The 20097-nt window shown below is 47.5% G+C and overlaps 1 pseudogene across 1 annotated transcript in view; it reads right to left on the reverse strand.

Annotated features, from left to right (window-relative positions):
• Positions 1-3565: 3565 nt before the first annotated feature.
• Positions 3566-20097, reverse strand: part of LOC310803045 (beta-1,3-galactosyltransferase 2-like) — a 20136-nt pseudogene continuing 3604 nt past the window's right edge. Inside the window, exons 3-5 of the transcript in view lie at positions 17817-17855; positions 8552-9385; positions 3566-3620 (exon numbers count right to left, since the gene is read on the reverse strand). The product of the transcript in view is annotated as a beta-1,3-galactosyltransferase 2-like (transcript). The remainder of the gene's footprint in view (positions 3621-8551; positions 9386-17816; positions 17856-20097) is intronic.

Genomic DNA, 20097 nt, shown 5'->3' on the forward strand with positions numbered 1-20097 from the left:
CTGGGGAGAATAGTGCGTAGGCTACGCTCTGCAGAAATGGACAAACTGGGGCATTATGCCACACACACACACACACACACACACACACACACACACACACACACACACACACACACACACACACACACACACACACACACACACACACACACACACACACACACACACACACACACACACACACACGTTTTAGCTTAGCTTGACGATTCAGGCTTGATTACACTGAAAATGCACTCCACCCCACAAAGACGTCACACCATGCTATATGACACACAGACACACATGGGAATCAGATTCAACTCGTCTTTAGCCGCTAAGCCGGTTTTACCAAACACGGAGGCCAAACTGACTGTGCAGGCACACCCTTGTAGGGCGGGTCCAGCAGCAACTTCCACCACCAATTGCAGGTGGTGAAGTTTTTATTTGTGTTTGTTATGCTGATGGGGTTGGGGGGGGGGGGGGGGGGGGGTATGAGTGTATAGGGAGGCGTGAGAAGTCAAGGGGAGGGTGAGTGAGCTGAGCTGGTGTTGATGTGTCACAAATGTAAAAGCTTAGACTTGTTTGAGGTCCACAATAAAAGCGGCCACCACACTTTCCAGTGACAGAGGTCTTCCCCACCCTCACACACACACACACACACACACACCACACGTGAGGCGAAGGGAACCTGATTGCAGACCAAGGACCTTGACACACACACACACACATACATACATATATATATATATAAATATAGATATAGGTGGTGACAAGGCACCAAAGGGTGGTCAAGGACAAGTGTGTTTACCCCATATCTAACACCTCCTGCTACTCTCTCCCACTCACCCCCTCTCACACCTGACTCATCTCATCACAAGGCCATCAGTACGGGGCTACCGATCCACTGTGTGTACACACTTTGTATATATTATAACAATGTTGTTGTCTGCCATATTTCATCAGACATATGGCCATTTGTAACACGTGCATGCAGGGTGTCTACAGAATGCGAGGCTATTAGCAGACACCAAGAATAACGCAACACCCCATCCGCTGATCAGAAAACACCGCAGGTCTAATAATACACAAACACCCGCCCTGCGTGTCCCTCACACACTGGTACGAACGCGACAAACTCACATCGCACACGGACAGAGAAATGCCAGCGCTTGGCGTTTGCGACCCTTTACAATGCCACACATGTGTGCCACACAGAGGAATGGCAGGGAGAGATCACGCGAGGCACAGGTGTGCACCTTCATCATCTGTCCATCCGTTGTGCCCTTATTTGGGAGACACCGGGGTAGAGAAGGGACGTTGACCCTGTTTGGGCTCCCTCGGGCACGTTTGTGTCCAACACTTAGGGACTGGCCTTAAAGCCTTGCTTACAGTAAACACTGTTGGGCCAACTCCCATGTGCTGCATATCTGCAAGTGGGGGGGGGTGCACAACTTGTTTAAGTGTGCGGTGTGTGTCTGGGGTACACTTAAACACACTCTACCTCTGCATCGCTTTGCGCAGACTACCAGGGATTCTTCAAGTTCACTGAGAAAATCCTGAAATGCGTTGTTAAACTTGGTGAATGTAGATAATCACGCCCTCACAAGTCCCATGCCTGAGGACAACAGGGGGTGGGGGGACTAGCCCAGTCCCTATAAAGCACTTCCTCTGGGTTACAGGCAGCAGGCGACTTATAAAAACAACCATTATTCTGCGCGCGCACGCACACACACACACATTGACGAAATGGCCACACAGCATGTCACCTATCTGACTGACCCACATTCATTCTGAAGCATGTATAATGGATGTATACACTCCACACTGCACCACGTGTACCAAACATAAACAACGCTTGCTACTTAGGGTTGTGTGTATGAATGTAAATATGTACGTATACCGACAGTATGAGAGGAATGTGTGCACATTTGTGAGGGCAATACACATGAGTGAGTGTATAAATGCATGTTTGCCTGCGAGTGTGAACATGAGTGAGTGTGAGTGTGTGTGTGTGTGTGTGTGTGTGTGTGTGAGACTGGTCTGACCCACCCTGCTGTACATTCTAAGCCCAGTGAATCAATGTCTTAGCTCTGTTCCGGTACATCACCAAGGGAACGGTCTTGAAGGATCTTGTGTGTGTGTGTGTGTGTGTGTGTATGTGTGTGTGTTGGAAGTGAGTTGTTGGGAGACACCCTGTGGCAGGTCTCCCACAGACTACCAGTGGTAAGCAGTAATATAGTGGGTGATAGCATTTGGTACACTACAGGTAGGACAGCATCTGCAAGATACCGTGACATTGCCGTGACTTAGAGTCTAAGCACAGTGTTTGTGTGACAGCTCCAATATCAATCTCCTCCCTTCATAATCTCTGACAGTGACATCCCTTTCCAGAACTGTCCAGGTCTCTCTTCCCCCAATCTCATACTGCAAACACACACACACAGAATCCAGATCCCACTGCCTATATATAGTCCATGAGTCAGTCTTAGTTCTCCTGACACACTTTCACACACCTACACAATGCCAATTGCCCCCTTAACCACTCCCCTACCCCGCCCACACAACTGCATAAATGACAGCATGGCTTGTGCAATACCCTGTCCTCACACCCCCCTGAAAAGGAGGTCACACTTGTCAGAACCCCAGGACTGGGAGGTGGGGGCAGTGTGCTTCTAACCCTAGTTTTGGACTCTGTCCATGAAGTACTTAACCTACTCCCAAAACACACACTGCGTCCCGGACACTCACACACACACACCGGCCGTCTACCTGCCCCACATCCTGCCTGGCCAGATGCCTCCACATCCTACTGAGGTCAAAGGGTATTCACATGGGTGTCAGTTACAGGGGTCCGGCAAGTGGGTGTGTGTGTGTGAAATCGACTATCGCCACAGTGGTAACAGGGCCTTCAACATTCAACAAACACTACCCCCCCCGTATCGCAACCGCTCTGCATATGCCCTCTGCCCCATCTTTCCACCCTCGTACCCTCTGCAGAAAGAAAGAGAGAGAGATCCCCAGTAGAGCTAGAGGGGAACTGCTTTGAAAGCCTACACTCAGCAGGGCTCCCAGCAGGGCTCCCAGCAGGGCTCCCGGCACAAACGTGACTCTCTCTTTCTCTCTCTCTCTTTCTCTCTCTCTCTCTCTCTCTCTCGTCCAGATAGCAGACTTACGGAAGTTTCCCAAAGAAGGGCATAACGGATGGACAGGGGTGTTATGCGGACAACAGGTGGGAGTGATGCGTGGGCTTATCCAGCACTGACAACCATTTATTATACATAAAAAAAAACACCATCCAGGAGGGCACTTTGTGAATGGCAGGACAATAGGGCAGGTGCTTACCACCCCCCCCCCCTACCCCCCCCCCCCTCCAACACACACCCACACAGCCGCACACACAGCCCCACACACAAACACACGAGACACACGTATACACAACACACACATCCAAAAGGAAACTAGCCTCAAATAGGGATAAATCAAAAGTGTCTCTCCTCATTGATATGCAAACCCCCTGTTGGACTACATACTTATATCCAAATGAACTGGACATTCAGTTCCACTTCTCAGCCACAATAGGCACCGGTCAGAACCACTCTGTCTCCTCTTTCTGCTTCTCTTCTCTCGCTCTCTGTAGGGGTCTGCAAAACAGCACACAACACACATTACAAGTGGTTAGTGTTGGTGTGACGGACTCTTTACACATAGAAAATAATAATTCTCTTCTTGTGCTTACGGGTTCTATAAACACCAACGAGAACAACATGGCCTGCCACCCATAATACCACACTTCCCCCCCGCAATCAAATGGACTCAAATATTGACTTAACATGTGGTACTGTAAGCTTTAAAAGACGCATGGGGTGGGCGGGGAGAGGGAGGGCCTGAGAGAGACAGAACAGGAAAAACAAAGTTTCTAAACCCATAGCCTACTTTTCTCTCTCTCTCTCTCTCTCTCTCTCTCTCTCTCTGAAACGTGAGCTCAAGGCCCCCATATCACGTTCCCTGGGGTACTCTCCAGGCCTGGGGCTGGGGGACTGAGCAGCAGTGAGGAGACAGGCTCACAGATACAGCCACGGGATTAAGAGGCTCGGAGGAGAAACATCAAAACAACTTACCATACCAAGCTGACATTCTAGATCAAATCAAATTCACCCTCATGCTTCTCAACTTAAGTTGACCTACTGTATGTGACTCTTATGTGTTCTATCTATTACACCACCTTTTGCAACAGTGCATGTAGGTTATGCTGACCTGAGGCTTAGCCTAGTTAACTACTTATAGGTACAGGTACAAGCATACTATTTTAAAACTAAGAGGAGACTGAATCACACCCAGACTGTAGCTGAGGTGCAGGAGATGAAGAGAAACAGTGTCAAAGAAGGACGTCTCTGCACACTCAGGATCAATGCAACATTTACATTTATTGAAAGACCTTCATCAAAGCATACCACGTCAAAGTGCCATTACAGTCTATGCACTCTGTCTATGTGTAGGCCATTCTCCCTTGCAGCTCACTGTACATTAATGAGTTCCATATGACACAGCACGCCTGCCAGAGAGAGAGAGAGAGAGGGAGAGTTATGACAACAGTACAGCTCCTAAACAGCACGTGTATTACAGGATGTCACGTGGAGCCACAGGGGCTATGGCTGCCAAAATCCAGAAAGACTCCCCAGTACTCCAAAACATTCAACATTTAAATATTCGCAGGCAGGCACACGCACACATGGCAAGTCTCTCTCGACCCAGAGGTAGGGTAGGTACACACACACACACACACACACACACACACCAGAGAAGTGGTCCAAAATTAACTTCTATGACATGGCATTGCATGAGCAGCAGTTCTATGTAAAAGGACCAACATGTGAAATTCATCAGAACATCAAATTGTGTGCCAAATGAATTTTTGGGAGATTATGTCAGAAACACATTTCTCAACCATCTTTCATTATAGAAATAGGGATACCCAAAGGCTTTAACTTCTGGTCAAACATATATGGGTAATATCCATAGCAAATAAAGAAAGAACATAACAAGTAAGGACAGGACAAAGAGGCCAAGAGTGAGTTATGAGGAACTGAGAAAACCAAATTATAAACATTCCATAAGAAACATGTTGATATATGGAGGGAGTAGTACACCAAGAGATACCCAGAGATTAAGAGCAGGAGCAGTACCAAGAAATACCAGGGGGTTGATGTAATATTTTTAGATAATCACGATGGGCTCGCCACCAATATTGTTACAACCTGATAACTGACTTTAGAAATGGGAGGGGAAACCAAACCGTGACGAGGTGACGACAGCCAGAAGGTGTAAATGATTTACATATTAGGGATGGAACCTAAATCTGATAAGGATTGGAAACTGTATAAATATGGTGTTCCGAGGGGCAAACGGCAGGATGCTCCGCGGACCACCTCGGCTTTGGTACTTGGAATAAAAGTCTCTGGAGGAATCATCAGCTCTAGTCTTTGACATTTTATTTTAAAGTATTTTAGCATAGAATTCCACGACATAATCTTGGCGTCACAAACAGGATTGGAAAGAGGCACGGGCACGGTGGACGGTCATCGAGGACGGACTGGACGAACTGCACAAATAGTGGCCACAAAGCAAGGTAAGCAGTATTCCTGCTTTATTTTAGAAAATGTGTGTAGCTCTGGGTCCCCGGACTTGACGGTAGGGCACTAGCACAGGTCTTACCAATCAAAAGAACCAAATTTAGGATTTGAACTAGAGCTGTTGGAGATTTCAGAAATATCAGCATATGCGCATGGAGTCTGTCATCTGTTTGGAGCAGTATGGAAACAGAGAGGGTTTTTGAAAAGTGATGGATCACCCATACAACATTTTCAACAGATCAAAGAATTAATGTTGGCCATGATGAAACCAAAGCGATTAGCCATCATTAAATGCCAGGCACACCGGAAAGGTGGAAAATTATGAAAAAAGTAAATGGGAAAAGATACCATGCTTGATATCATAGATAGATTCAGCAGATGGGTAGAAGCAATGCCATCAGCAGACAAGTCATACAACAGTTAAGAATAAAACAAAGACTGGGCTGCGTCTACCATCCGCAATCACAAGGGATGATAGAAATAATGAATAGAACCCTCAAAACAGCTGAACAAGATATGTGCCAGCACAAAGCTTAACTGGATAGATGGCCTGCCACTTGCATTAATAAGCGTCCACATGCAGGCTAACAGAAACATACACTTAACACTGCATGAAATGCTTATGGGTCGACCCATGCCAGTGCCAACACTAAGAGTTCCAGATGGAACTAAAGCAACACATGAAACAATTAACTGAGATACACAAAGTTATACATTCACAGGTGAAAAACAGGCAGCCGGAGCCGGAGCCAGCCTTGCCCAATCCAATAAAACCGAGGGACCAGGTGTACATCAGGGTCTTCTGGAGGAAGTGGAACGAGCCAAGGAGAGAGGGACCTTATGAGGTAGTTCGAGCCACCCCCACTGCAATACAGGTCAGAGCGAGTCTAACCTGGTATCATCTGAACCACTGCACCAGAGTCCCGAGTAGTGCCCTAAAATGGGATGAGGATGAGGATGGAGAAACGAGTGAGACCATGAAGGATGAACAGGAACATGAAGAAGCAGGTACAGAAGCGGTATCAGGGTCAGAGACCCAGCTTCCAGCTGAAGGGGAGAGACAGCCAAGCCTGGGGGAATGTTTGAGTATCTTAAGCAATGCCAGATATCATCAATACAGTCAGACTTTTAGAGAACAATGCAGGAAGATAGATGTGAGGATAGATGGGAAAAAGAGGGAGACAAACAAGAGTTTGAATGCTTCAACAGACCACTCAACACAACAAATGGCACCAAAAACCTGGGGAAATTTAAAGGGAACTGTCACGTCACATGGCGTATTGTACCCTGGAATGAGGAGCAACCCCTGCCAGAAGCGCCATATAACCAGGCAAAAGGGACATACAAAAATTATAGTGGCGCCTACGGGATTGCCAAAAATAGCAGGATTAGAATCGATTTTCCTCTGGCCCGCGATGAAGAAAAATGTGGATTGTATAAACGCAATCTATTACAATCAACAGAGGTTCATCAACTTCACAGATGATGCCTTGTCAGCCCGAGGAGAGCAGGTCCGAGAGACAAGTAAAATGACATGGCAGAACAGACAGGCGCTCAATTTTCTGATGGCCGCTCAAGGTGGGGTGTGCAGAATGTTTAGGGACCAGTGCTGTACATTAATTCCGAATAATACCGATCCTGCAGGGAGTTTTACCAGAGCGATGACTAAACTAAGAAACTTAAGACAGGAAGTGAAAGAAAATGCAGGCACAGACTTTGGGAAATTAGATCGGTTGGAAAACAGCCTAGGAAAGTGGGAGGCAATGTTGGCAAAAATGGGAGTTCTGATTGCGATAGTGATTGCAGTGCTGGGAATAATGTTTTGTTGTATCATGCCACTCTTGAGGTCTCTCTTTGTACAGAGTACAATTAAGCAAATGAGTGTGACAGCAGGGACAGCGCTGATAGCGGTCAACAGAGTTGGAGGGCAACCAGGGTAACCTGCCCCTGACTGGGAGGAGGAAACCAGTGAGTCTTCTGCCTCCTCAGACGACGACGGGATCGTCTAGATTCTCAACAATGACTCTCAGGCTTCAGCAGTACTTGGATCGTGAAGGAAGACCCAAAGATTTGTTTGACCCAGTGACCTACACCTATTCAAGAATACCACAGCTCCATTTGTTAAGAAAGAAACCTCCTGGAGTGAACATTGCCGGCTGGCCATATGATGACTATGTCCCCCTTGGACATATTTGCGACTCACCGGATAGTGATGTGTTTTATGGTGTCAAATGGGACTTTAGTGGACCTCTGGGATATAACCCAGGAATTGACTTTTGTGATACCTTTGCCCTTACAAAGATTGAGGGCATTGAAGAAATAAAAATACCAACACTAGGTGGCCTCAGCGTGGGCCGGACGGACTACAAACTGCAGAGGCAGGTCGTCCTGCAGTGCTGGGCAAAATTCCCTAGCCCTGCTTCAGCCTACTTTCTCCACTCACTAAACCCAAAGAACTTTAGAGGACGGCATGAGTTTTACATGTGCTCAGGAAAACTGAGTGTTACTTCAATGTGGAATGGTGAATGTAACATTTGGGAAGAAAGAATACCTGTGGCTCTTAAAGCCAGGCTGGAAATCATGAAAACAAAATTCTGTGAATAATCATGTTAGAGGAATATTATGATTTTGTGAATACATAACCACCGCAACAGGGCCATTCTCAGGGCCATTCTGTTATTGAGGAATTGAGAGCACCATTGATAGCACCCAGATTTGGAGTAGTTAGAAGGTCTATTTTCCTGGTTGAGAGGAGCTGGGAAGTTATTCCGGTAGATTTCCAATGATTGTGCTAAGACAATTGGCAATGCAGCAATTGAGAGCCTGTAACTACCTTCAAATTGCACGCAGAGACATACAAAATGGTATTGATGAGTTCATCTGACTCTGGGTGAGTAGTAAAATGAATTGCCAAAATGTCAACCTTTATGGTAAGATTTGGCCTGCAGGCCAGCCAGGGTTTCTGCAGGTCCCTCCATACGTCCAATAGCTGTTGTGGAGTGTTCAGGATGGTTGTGATGACAGAGCTGTAGTAGCAGCTGTTCTGGGTTGAAGTGGGGTTATCCTGAAACAGATTGACATTGGGTGGGTCAGTAGGGGGATGCCCAAATGTTCCATACACAAGCCCAGATAGATGTCCTCTATGTAAATGGATTTAACCTGCCTGGACGCTTCCACTAGCTTGATGGGGAGGTCCAAGGACAAGATGTAGCCCAGTCCTAAAGCGTAAGGTGGGTAGAGTGACTCAGAAAATACCTCCTTGGGAAGATACCATTTAGAGCTGGGGTCTTGTAAAACCGGGGCCCTCCTCGCTACCAGTCCGGTCATGTAGTTGTGCTTTGGCGCATTGAGCAGCATGTTGACCAGGTTGTGCACGTTGAGGAACATGTCTGAATTGATCTTCATGGTGTAGGAGGCTTTGGGGCAGCGGGAGCTCAGCCACTCCAGCATCACCATGGTTTTGATGGTCAGGTTTTTGTAGCTGTCCCTGAAGTCGCTCTGCAGCAGGTCCTGCTGCTCTCTGCTCTCTTGCAGCACCTCCTCCTGGACCTTCTCTCTGCCCTCTCCACTGGGCAGAGCCAGCAAGAAGAACAGATGCACCACGTTGCCCAGTACCAGGCTCTCATTGCCCCAAGTACTGCGGACAGCATCACAAGCTGCCCTGTTTGGGGGCACCACTGGCACCATCAGAACCAGGAAGGGGTCCTGCTCATGGCATTTCTTAACCTCGTCCACCAGGAAGTGGTACTCATGTGGGTAAGATACAAAGTATTTCTCTGCATCAGGTGAGTTTCATGTTTCCAGTTTTAAATTTGTGAATACATTTGTATTACAAAAATAGAGAAGTGTGAAGTGTGGATAGGTTGCCGTTCTGACAACAGTGGAAATGAAGATACTTAACTGCAATTAACGGACTGGAACTGTAGTGTTGAATATTTTCTAATTAAGAAAATTATGGAGGACAACGATACAGTTGAGCTTCTCATGTGTGTATTTAGTTACAAACAGATCAAAACAAATCTCTTTTTCCATGTGAATACATCAAATGTTGCAGAACCCTCTTATCTTTTTTGGTTTGATAAGGAATGGTGCTGGTACAGTGTTTTTTGTGATCAGTCCAAGAGATGTAGACAGAAGTAAGATATGTTACCTACACAGCCTTGTGACAAAACCTTCCAAGCTCATCTACATGATCTTACCAAAATGGTTTACATTTTTACATCAAAAGTACGGTGTGAGTTTGATAGAATCATATTTAACAGGTATGAACTAACTCTGAGGAGTAAAGCTAGTGTGGTTAATGTACTGTAGTCCTAGTAGATATTTTTGCACAGCATATGAGGAAGTGGTCTGATCTTTCTACACTAGTAGGCCGAAAAGAATAACACATCAGATCTCTTTTTATTTGCATATTGCACACGCACACGCACACGCACACACACACACACACACACACACACACACACACACACGCATGCATCCAGCCTTAGCACAGTGCTTTCACACTGCACCTCCCCCAGTCTTAGTCTAGCTTTGCAGCTGTGTGTGTATGTGTGTGTGTATGAGTATTTGAAAACAACTGTGTAGTTGTCAGATTGGGTACCTGGTGAAAAGTGCAAGCGAAGCCTGCTTGGGTGCGAAGGTCATGAGCACAGACTGTCCTTATTCTGTCCACACCCACCCACCCACACACACCTTTCACTCTTCTGTTCAACATCCTGGAGAAAGGAGTAAACATCATCTGTAAAAGTAAAAGCCCTAACTCCTCCCTCTAGTTGGCCGGAGAGAAGGGTAAGCATGTTTGTGTCTTTTTCAGCAGATGTTATATGCTCTTGGAGTTCCCTCACTTATCAGTGAACGTGTGTGTGTGTGTGTGTTTCCAGCATTATGAAATACTCCAATGAATCCAAACTAACTCAATGTCATGGGGTTGAGAGTAAGTTAGTTCACAGAAGGTACACTCAGCAACACAAACACACAGCTGGTCACACTTCCACAAAAACACAACACTCAAAAACACAGGCCTACTTGACTGACCTCTCCAACAGTCTCGTCTTCCTCAAACCTTATGGCAGGACAAACGTGTGTGTGTGTGTGTGTGTGTGTGTGTGTGTGTGTGTGTTGAGCGTTAGGCAATGGATTGCGGGCTGCTTTGCATGCCTGTGTGGGACACCCTGTGGAGCAGACAGACACCTGGCCTGCCGTGTGCCCGTCCCTGGCCCGGGCTGCGTGGTGACAGGAGGGTCTGGAGCCGTCTCACTGGAGCACGCCTCACAGACACTGAGACGGCCCTCCGCACTGTACTGACATTTGACGAAAAACCAGACACACACACGCACACACTATGCCTCTCGCTCCCTCACACTTCATTACTCCCGAACCAGTCAGCTAATTCCATATCATGTCACCTCCATCGGATCCTAGTTACACAGCTCGTTCCACTAATTAGCGTCTGACTTGCACTCACTAGGCACGACACCGTGGCTATCTAACCCAGCTAGAAAGTAAGGGAAAGAGGAGAGAAAATGTAAGCAAACCCGTTGGGTCATAAATGTGTTATGTCTCAGGTCACAGCTGGTCCTTCTCTACTAGGACTGGGCTCTGCTGTATGATCCTGGGGTAACCCTAGGACAGCCCAGCCCAGCCCAGCGTGACGGGCAGGGTTCAAACCCGAGTCTACCACATGGAAGACCCAAATGTCTACCATTAGGCCAAGAGGACATCCTCAAAGTCAGAGGCAGACACTTGAGTTTCCATGTCTCAGGAATTGATTCTCAGTGTAATTGATTCCTATGCAAATCAGAGACCCTATAAAAACAAAGATATTAATTCCAAAATGACATGAACTATTATCCTTGCATTAAGGTGGACTCAATTCAACTTATTGAGTGATTTGTTGATGACATTTTTGCATTTTAGCTAATTTTAAGAGTGTCATAGCAAAGGGTCTGAATACTTATGTACATGAGTTATTTCAGCATTTCAATTTTAATAAATCTACTGACATTTCTAAAAACCTGTTTTTGCTTTGTCATTCTGGGGTATTGTGTATGGATTGATTATTTTAATTTAATCCATTTTAAATTGAGTCTATAACACAACAAAATGTGGAACAAGTGAAGGGGTCTGAATACTTTCCTAAGGCACTGTAGGTCCATACCAGAGTGGACACTCAGCCAGCCCCAATGTCACTCTGCTGTCACACCCATCATATCCAAGCCACTTTTCATGGTCACTACCTTAAAAGGCATGACCACACACTCTGTGACAAAGGTTATGTGAGCACGTGTCTTATGTGGGTGAGCCGATCTGAGTCGTCTTAAGTGTGTGCAGTCCTGTCTGTCTGTGTGTGTGTGTGTGTGTGTGTGTGTGTGAGCAGAGGCCATGTGCTCAGTCTCCCCTCAGGGTACTGGTGATCCACATAATGTGGCGAAGTGTAGAACACATCCTACGCAGAACAATGACGGAGTAGCTGTCTGCTACTGTAAGTAAGTCAAAGTAAGCCTTGTGTAAGACTGTGTGTCTTTTGTCCTGATAGCCTCTTATGTAGATGAAGACTGATGAAGACCTGGAAAACAAGGAGAGACAATTCTCTAGCCAATGACTAGGCCCTACGGGATTGACAAAAGGCTGTAGTGAGTAGCCTATTGGCTACAATATCTCTGTCCAATCCTCTCTCATGATGGCACCACATGACCAATTCTGCAGGGGAACAAATAAGAAAAAAGGGGCACCTGTACACAGTCTCTGCTTGCAAGTGAATCAATCAATCAATGTAAGAAGTGCAATGTTTCGGTTAAAGACCTTCACCTGGGAAGATTCTGCAGGGAAACAGTTCAGACCTACTTGTAGGCTAGTTGGGGACAGAGAAGTATTGCAATATGCTTTCCTGGGGGGTTAGGTTAGGAAAACGACAGACAATGGGAGAGGAGAGGAGAGAACAGGTGGGATCATTTCACAGTCTCCAGAGGAGTTTTTCAGGAGTTCACATCCTGATCCCAACATGAGGTCACACTCCTGGCATTCCGGTGCTCAGAATCGCTATGGAGTCACGTGGAGGGCGGCAGAAATACTGACATGCCAACTCGACAGACCTTGCATCTAGGGGTAAAATAATCAGAGGGTCTATATATACCCACCTTTACGCACGACTTCGACATATATTAGCACAGGATTTATTACTAAGGAAGAGTGCCCAGGCCGCTGGTGTGTGTGTAGCAATGTGTGGAACAGGCTGGGCTTTAGTCAACAACAGCCCAAATCAACTACTTCTGCTTTTAAAACCTCAGAGGGATAAGACGACAACCCCCCCACGAACTACCTCAACCTAAACCAGACAAAGCAAGAGACAGAGCGACAGACAGACCTCGTTCTTGGCCAAAAACTGTGTGGCAGACAAGACGGAAAGATGGCCGCAGTTGGACAGGAGTGATGTATGCTGCCCAGACGCACGCTGTTACTTAAGCCTGGCCGGTAAAGTTTCACATGGAAACTGAATTCTGAATAATTCACTGGGAGAGGCCAGGGGGTCTGACAGTTTCACATCTATGGGCAAGCAGTACAGGACACGGACACACACACACACACACACACAACACTGCCAGACACGTACACACAAACGTATGTGTATACACAAACACACACACACACACACACACAAACACACCATTGCCAGACACGTACACACAAATATATGTACATGTACACACACACACACACACACACACACACACACAACATTGCCAGACACGTACACACAAACGTATGTGTATACACAAACACACACACAAACACATACACACCATTGCCAGACACGTACACACAAATATATGTACATGTACACACACACACACACACACACACACTCCTGCAGTGTAGGACAGAGAGAGTTGCCGTGTTAAAGCTGTGTTCAGCAGAGAGAAGAGGACGTAGCCTCAGTATTCATACAAGCTGCTGAAAATGTGGACTGAATTCACTGAGCAGATCCAGGAGGAGCACGAGTCTCCCATTCACGTGTCAGGATCCTCGCCTCTGCGCTAAACCTGCATGTGTGTGTGTGTGTGTGTGTGTGTGTCCGCAATGCAGTGCGTCATCAGTAACCGATTGATCCTCTGTGTGACTAATCAATGCTCACATTGTGCCACTGTGTGCCACTTGGTGTCCAATGGTGACTAAGTGTAGTCTGTCCGTACTTGTCAGCATCAAGCACAAAGTTTGTGTGACTGCATGTGTGTCAATTGAGGTTTGTCAATGGTAGCATAGCCTAGAGATGCACAATATTGCTGTCTGATGTCAGTGATTCTGAGTAAGCTACTGTTGTAGGGGGTTGAGGCATCCCTAGAGATGTGGAATAGGCAGCAGGCATGTGGGTGGAAGTTTGGCATACTTTCGTAGCGAGTGTGTGTTTCGACGAAGTGAGTGGGCATTTAACTCTGCAGGTGAGGATCACGTCTGTGAGATCTTCAACCACATGAATATGTATGAGTGTGATTGGGGGTGAGCGCCGGGCTGCAGTCTTGTGTGTGTGTGTGTGTGTGTGTGTGTGTATATAAACGGTGTCAGTGGGGTGTGCTGCTCTGTTAAACTGGTCCTCTGTGCACGTGAAGAGGGGTGCACGTGTTTCTGCAGAGCCCAGAGAGAGAATGTTGCCCTGCAGCGCAAAAACTACACTCCTCCCTCTCTCTCTCTCGCTCCCTCTCTCTCTCTCGCTCCCTCTCTCTCTCCCTCCCTCTCTTTCTCCCTGCGCTTCCTCAAGTGTCTCTCTCCCTCCTCTGTTTAACCATCTCTCTTACTACTTGTCACAAAGACATCATTTCTCTCTCATATCCATCACAGTCCGGATCCTTGTCCGCCTCTCCTGCTCCTTCCTTCAGTCCTACTTTCAATATCACTCGCTTTCCCGTCTTCTCTGGCTCACACACACACACACACCCACACACACACCCACACACAGACCCACACACAGACCCCATCAGCATTCAACATCTCATTTCCCTACAGCATCAATTAAAGTGTCAATATTTCCCTCTTGATGTAGTGACAAAGTCAAGCCTCATCACTTACTGCTCATGTATTCCCCTCTCTCTCTCTCTCTCCCTCTCTCCCTCCCTCCCTCACACTCTCTCCATCGCCACCCTCTCTCTTAATCGCTCTGCTGCAGTGTGGAATTTTCCGAGCAGAGAACTGCAGTGTGTCTGGGCTGGGAAGGAAGGAAGGAGGGAAGGGGAGGAGCGAGAGAGAGAGAGAGAGAGAGAGAGAGGGGGGGGGGTAAAGGATGGCTGCGACCTGACACAGAGCACAGCCAACCTGAGCTGCTCTAACGAAGGACACAGCGTCTCACAACCTCACCTTTTAAAAACAGTGGAAAAATACCAGAAGACAGACAGACACACACAGACACACACACACAGACACACACACACACAGAGAGAACTGGGCAGGGAGAGCGCATCATCCTGTATGATACATAACACCCACAACGTCAGACGTGTGTTTCACTCTCTAACAGACAAACTAACCGTGACAAAGCTGAACAAGTTAGTACCCAACCAGTCTCTACTTCTCTTATAAACGCCAGTCTGTCTGTAGGCTCAGTAAGAACACACACACACAATCTCATCTGAGAAGAGGGAGAGGCAGGCCAGTTGTAGCCTAGGAACATGCTGAGTGACAGGAGAGATGTCTCTACACTACAATCCTGCATCATAGTATTATCCTGCCCTCTAACTAACACACACACACACACACACACACACACACACGCACTCACGCACGCCTGTTAGGCTAAGAGAGGCCCCTCTAACACCAAGGTTAACACAGGACAGGTAATTCATCCTCAGCCATTACGTCCTCTCAGCCCGAGATCAAATGGTTTTTCTACCGGCTTTGATTAGCCTGGGAAATGAGAGCCGAGAGACACCTAAAACACCTAAGACCCCAAAATAGAAGGAAGAGGTTATTCCTGCCCTGGCTGAGCCCCGAGCCCGGGGAATAACTGCTGTCAATCTGTAGCCAGGACAGGTCCATTTCACATCAATTACAACAGCGGCTAACACCTAGCACTCACATTACAATATGCTGAAAACACATGCGAGCATCAGCCATAGAGGTGAAGTATGGTGTATATATAATCTAGCCACAGAGGCCCACTCCTACGCCAAGGATATCTGCTCATGATGAGAGTCTAATGTTGCCGTGTGTGTGAATGCAAAAGGAGTGAGAGAGAGAGAAAGAGAGAGAGAGAGGGTGTTGGGAGTGTGTTGTATCTGCACAGGGCATGGGGAGTGTGTGTGTGTGTGTGTGTGTCACACTGTCTTCTGGAGTTGTGGTCCTGTGGGAGAAGTCTGTGGCTGAAGGGTTCCTGAGATGATGCAGTCAGCTATTCCTGCATGTAGTCCACGTCTTCAGTGTGAAGGTGGAGGAGGTGACTGGTTAATAATGTCACGTAGCGGTGACGTGCAGGCCTATGCGGCGTGTGAGTGTGAGTGTGTGTGTGTGTGTGTGTGTGTGTGTGTGTGTGGTTGACGGAGGCCATTAGGTTTTGCTGCAGCCTGTGGGGACAGAGTGAGAGCGCGGTGATGCTGTACAAGGACAAGTTTGTGTGTGAGTGGGACGATGGTCTGCGTCAGTGTGTAGAACACTGCAGAGGCTCCTGCTGCACGGGGGGAGACACACACTCCCTCCGCTGGACACATCACACATCATTCACACACACACATTCACACACACACACTCACACTCACACTCACACGATGATGATGATACACAAACACAGTCATACAGCTGCCCACGCACAGTTTCACAATCTCATAACGTACATACGCTCAAAACATCAATATATACACCCTCCTCTATGGTCAAAATCAATGACACATATTCACTGTGCAATTGCAAAGATATGGAACCCCCGAGGTCCGAGGTCTAGTACGCTTCCATTCACAGCCTTCAGACTGACCAGTTCCATATTGAGTTTGACCTGTTGACATATTTATCGACAGGACGATGCAATCTCTGAATCTAGGCAGGACCTGACTTATAGATAAACAGTGATACACTGCACTGATCTGCCATGTATGGGCCTGTATGGCCATGTACACCCACTTTGACATGACAACCTTGTCACACAAAAGCTTTGGCCAAAAAAAAAAAAAAAAATCATAAATCCAACAGATGGTGGATTTGTGGAAGCAGTGTCTAATGCAGGGTGCAGTAACAGCCGACAGAGCCCCCCTGGCATGGAAACATGCCCGTATAAGCCCCGTCTGGGGCAAGCCATGGGGGTGGGTAGCGAGGACCAGAGGGTGAAAGGCCTGGGTAAGCAGGCAGGGGGGGTGGGAGGGGGGGGGGGGAAGAGGAGAGGTATCTGGGGCGATGATGTAAAAGGCGATGGATGTGTGACAGAGCATGCGGCAAACCCCAATCATTCCCTCCCTTTAATCCCTCCATCATTCCTCGCCCTCTTTAAACCTCTCTGGGACTTGCGCCCCAGGGGGGAAATCGGACCCGGCGAGCCTCTTTTTTCTTTTCTTTTTTTTACAGGGGACGGGACCCCGCCCAGGTCAGGAGCTCTCGGGTCTGGGCCAGGCCAGAGCTGGCCGCCAGCAGCTAGTCATGCACCTCGGAGAAGGACACAGGCAGGGTGAACCAGGGCCAGAGAGAGGTCAAGGTGAAAAGGTGCAACTCGTTCCAAAAAAAAGGTAGCGCACACACATACACAACCAACCTGAACTGGTGCAAGGGCATACGCTAAACCGCCGCAGTATGGAAAACCAGAATTTCAATTTCAATGCTCCTGAAGCAATAAAGGGTTGATCTAAATGCTGCAGTTGGATGACTAGCCACAGAGAGAGATGGGGTTTGCATTGCACACATCATTACATCATTGTCTCACTGTGTCCACCTATGGCCCTTATGCAAGCCTGTCTGTTTCTGGCCCCACAAGACCATATAGGAAGACAATGAGTCTGGTGCTAAAACTGTGTAGTATGTGTGTGTAGTGTAGTGTGTGTGTGTTGCTCTTGTACCACTGGACTGTGACATATAGCTCTTTGACAGTGCTGTCCTCTGCTCAAGGCGTTAATTAACAGTAGTAGTAAATATTAACAGTAGTAACAGTAGTAGTAACAGTAGTAGTCTGGCCCCTTATAGTTTCAGCCTGTCTGACTCCGTATGTCTGTGGATATCCATCCAGGGTTGCATAACTCTGACCCCTGTACCCCACCACCACCACCACCACCACCACCACCACTAAATCCCAGAGATTAAGAGGGGGAGCGAACAAAAGGAGAACAGAAAAAGGGAAAAAAAGGAACAGATGAGTATGAACAGAGGGAGATAGGGATGGAGGGAGCAGTTTGGCTGCCAAGGAGTAGCAGGCATCGGGCCCACTCGCTCAGAGAACACAGACTGGGCAGGGAACAATGAGGACAGCAGACTGAGGGGATGCCAGAGAGAGAAGGGCTTAGCCTCAAAACATATACTGTATACACACACACACACACACACACACACACACACACACACACACACAGAGCTCAATACAACAAGTCCTTTATCAATGACTTTGGAAGAGACACAGAACCCACAGGCTATAAAACCAAAATGCACGGTTCTGGTGGTTTTCAGGCCTCCTCAACCCCCCCCCCCCCCACCACCACACCCCTCCCCAGCCTATTCTCTCTGAGGGACCTGCACAGACACAGAGGAAGATAAACTCTACCGCTAAAAAAAGTGTGCACAAACTAGAACAGCCCTCCCTAGACACAGAGGAAACTAAGTGAGGAACTGTTAATGAGAACAAAAAAGCACAACCCAGAAAAGTTTGACAGTGTGAGGCCTGCAGGAAGGAGAGAGGGAGGGAGGGAGGGAGGGAGGGAGGGTAGGGGTAACCTTCAGTGGGAGAGCTAAAAACAACTCAAGCGTTTAATAGGAGAGAAAGAAAGAGGTAAATTAGAGCCTGTGCCAGAGAATGGGAGGAGGGCATGCTGACTGTGAGGGAGCAGCTTAAATATAGCCTTGAGAGAGAGAGAGAGAGAGAGAGAGAGAAAGAGAGAAGAGATAACTGTGATATTGCTGAAAGCCTTGATTATTTTACTCGCTCCTCAGAGGAAGCATTTCATCATGTGGATCTCTCTCTCTCCATCTTCTGTTACCTCCTAAATATCTGTTCTTGCAAATGTTGCCCTCCCTCTCTCCCAGTGCCTCCATGAGTCATGCCAGTGTGATTTCAATAATCCTCTTCCCCCCAAAACACCATCCAGCCCTTGACTCTCTCTACTCATCCAATTCCCATACTGCTCCACCCACCTACGGGACCCAACAATGGTGGCGCCACTAGGAATGTGTCATCAGTGTGTGTGTGTGTGTGTGTGTGTGTGTGTACACATGTAGGGTTATAATCAGTGCTGTAACTGCAGAGGGATCCCAGATTAATACTAAGAGTATACACTCTACTAAGTGTAACTTACTAACGGCCCCACAGTAATGTGGAGGAATGAGATCTGATGACGCAGACTAAGAAGGTGTGTGTGTGTGTGTGTATGTACAGAATGGGCAAAGACGGGGTGATAGCCAGGTCTCCAGAGCCTCCTGACTGCCCTTACGTAACGCCTCCCGCAGTCCTCACAGTATCAAGTAGAGGTGGAGGTCAGCAGGGGGGTGGGATGAATGACCGAAAAGCCCTGATCTGACTGGCTGGAAACATTCTCTCTCTCTCTAATGGTCATGCTTTGAACTCCTGAGGCTCTGGTTGCTGGATTCCCTCAACGCTCTCTTGCATAAGATGGAGGCGAGACTCCAGTGAGACATCTTGCGTCCCGTCATCACCTCCCAGAGGGGTGAACACACACCCACGTACAGTTCACACGCTCAGTAACAGATACACAGTAGCAATACACCCAGAAACACGAAACACACACAAACCTAATGAAATAAGCTCTTAATACACAAACACCATGATGGATATGTGTGTGTGTGGTGATGTACAGTTATGGTTGGAAGGGTAGTGTGTAGTGTGTGTGTGTGTGTGTGTGTGTGTGTCTGTGTGTGTGTGTAGGGCCATTTGTCTCCTGCGGTGAGTCTGTGTGTCAGAGTATCATATGGGTGACTGGGACCTCCTGGGGCTCAATGAGGAGCTAACATCAGCATTACTCTCCTGACACGGGGGTCACTGTCAGCATGGTGCCCATTGGCCAGAGATAGAAACCCTTCGTTTACACAACAGCTAGGGGGAAAGTGATCTTGTTGTCCTGGTTACAGCAGCACAGCCTTCCTCTGAACACACTAACCAAGGAAAAACCCCAGGGCTAAACCACACATCACAAGTCATCAGGAACGACGTTCCTTAGCTTCCGCACAGCACGGAAAAGCCCTGTGAAGAAAGGCTGAGCCAAAAATAGCTGCAATAACGTTCGCTAGCTGAAGTTTTGACATTCTCTAGTGATTTGTCTGTTGAACTTTCCCTCCTTGAGTTGCCTCTGAATATTAGGGG

The sequence above is a fragment of the Argentina silus genome, assembly GCF_951799395.1.
Source record: "Argentina silus genome assembly, chromosome: 4".
Lineage (NCBI taxonomy): Eukaryota > Metazoa > Chordata > Actinopteri > Argentiniformes > Argentinidae > Argentina > Argentina silus.